Raw genomic sequence first — 2,316 nt, 5'->3', positions numbered from 1 at the left:
TCGGGGTAACTCCTCCGGAAACACATCTAGGTACTCACATACTATCGGCACAAACTCAATCTTCAGCTCTGTTTCCTTAGTGTTCAGTACAAATGCATGGTAGGCTTTATATCCTTTTCTCATATATCTCTGGGCAACCATTGCCATGATTACAACCAACGGCAAACCCAATTCTCCTTATTCGACCCGTAGAATCTTACCATCCGGACATTTCAGCTTAATATACTTACTACCACAATTCACAATTACATCATGAAGGGCTAAACAATCCATACCAAGTATTACATCAAATTCATCAAATGGTAACAACATAAGGTTAGCCGGAAAATAATGACCTTGAATTGTCAAAAGACAATTCTTACAGACTTTATCAACTAGGACTGATCTGCCTAGTGGGTTCGACACTCTAAGGATGAATTATGTAGGTTCAATGGATATGTTCATAATGGGTGTCAATCTCATCCAGATATATGAATGCGTTGACCCCTGGTCAATTAAAGCAACAATACTTGTATTAAAAAGAGAGAAAGTACCCGTAATAACATCAGGAGCAGAGGCTTCCTCTCAAGCACGTATCGTATACGTTCTTACCGGGGCTCAAAATTCTGATTTTGCAGTGTCTTTAGTAAAGACTCGACTGCCACTAGCACTCTCAGGGTATCTCAGAGGCCTACCTCGTGGAATGGGAGCATTCGACTTCAGAGATAATTCCTCATCTTTTTTAGCTCGTTCCAGGCAGTCTCTAAGAAAATGATCAAGAGAACTACATCTAAAACATGCGCCACTTTTCATTCGGTACTCTCCGAAATGAAATTTGTTGCAGCTCTTACACTTCAGTTTTTGATCATCTACACTCTCCATACTAGTCACCATCGGGGAGGAAGACTTTTGATCTCGTCACTTAGAGTTCTTGATCTACCCCCGACTATCCTACTAATGAAATGGAGCGTTCATGCAGGATCTTTGCTTTCTTCGTGGAGAACGAGAGTGTTTTACCGCTAGACCTCTTGCTCGCAACTCAAGCCTCTCTCTTAGCTTGTATTCTTTAATTATTAAGTTTTTCAGCTTTCTTGGCTCGATCGGCCAATGCGGCAAACTCCCGTATTTCCAAGATCCCAATCAACAACTTGATGTCCTCATTCTGACCTTCCTCAAAGCGTTTACACATTTTCGATTCAGTTTGGACCCATTCAGTTGCGTACTGACTTAGTCGTACAAACTCTCTCTCATATTTCGCTACAGTCTTGTTACCTTGTTTGAGTTCCAGGAACTCTTTTCGCTTCGAGTCCAAAAACCGTTGGCTAATATATTTCTTCCTAAACTCTGATTGGAAGAAATCCCAAGTAATATTTCCTTCGGCACTACCGAGGATACGATTTTCCACTAATTGTATGCAGTATCCTTCAAAAGGGAACAGCACACTTCAAACATTCCTCGGGTGTGCATGACAAATCATCTAACACCCGCGTAGTATTCTCGAGCCAGAACTCAGCTCTTTCAGCATCATCATCAACTTTCGCTCTGAATTCCTCAGCCCCATACTTCCTAATTTTATCTACTGGGGCTTTACTGATTCTCATCGGTGCCATACCTCGTGGCACATCCTCATCAGTTTGGTTAGGAGGCGGGGGAGGTCTCGGTATATTGGGGCGACTTATTAAATAATCCCCAAACCATTCATCCATCATATCAAAGAAGGTAACTCGGGCCTCTTCTTGGCCTTCTGACATCAACCTTCTCTCCTACTACATAAAGCTCGCTGTACGGAAGCTGGAGCATGGCTCTCGGCTCCCTCGAACTCATCTTGTGCTTGATTGGAAGACATTTACTATATTCAAAACAATTTAAACAATTAGGAGATGTCACACTATCAACACTCGAATAATGGCATGTATAGCGAACTTTAACATCCTCTACGGTAGTCCTAGAACCGACTAAACTATAACTCTGATACCAATAAATGTAACACCCCTAGCCCTAATCCAACACCGGGACAGGGCTCAAGGCATTACCAGAACTTTACACTTTCAGTGTACTAACTTGGATCACAAAATTTCATTTGAATTTAAAACCTTTCAATCATGAACATCTTGTCCCTTTTATAGGCCTTCAAGACCTATAACATATCGGAAAGCAATGCGGGACAAATACAGGCACGTTCGATTAACCTTGGGCTTCTCAGAAAATTTTTCTTAGCAATTATGAAATGATTTCCTATCACATGCACTCAATCAATGAGTTAGTCACATAACAAAGCATCATGTAATTTATATAGATGAGCTCATCATTCATCATCTTGTTAACATACATCATATT

The sequence above is a fragment of the Gossypium hirsutum genome, chromosome A09 (assembly GCF_007990345.1).
Source record: "Gossypium hirsutum isolate 1008001.06 chromosome A09, Gossypium_hirsutum_v2.1, whole genome shotgun sequence".
Lineage (NCBI taxonomy): Eukaryota > Viridiplantae > Streptophyta > Magnoliopsida > Malvales > Malvaceae > Gossypium > Gossypium hirsutum.
This window is presented reverse-complemented; position numbering follows the sequence as displayed.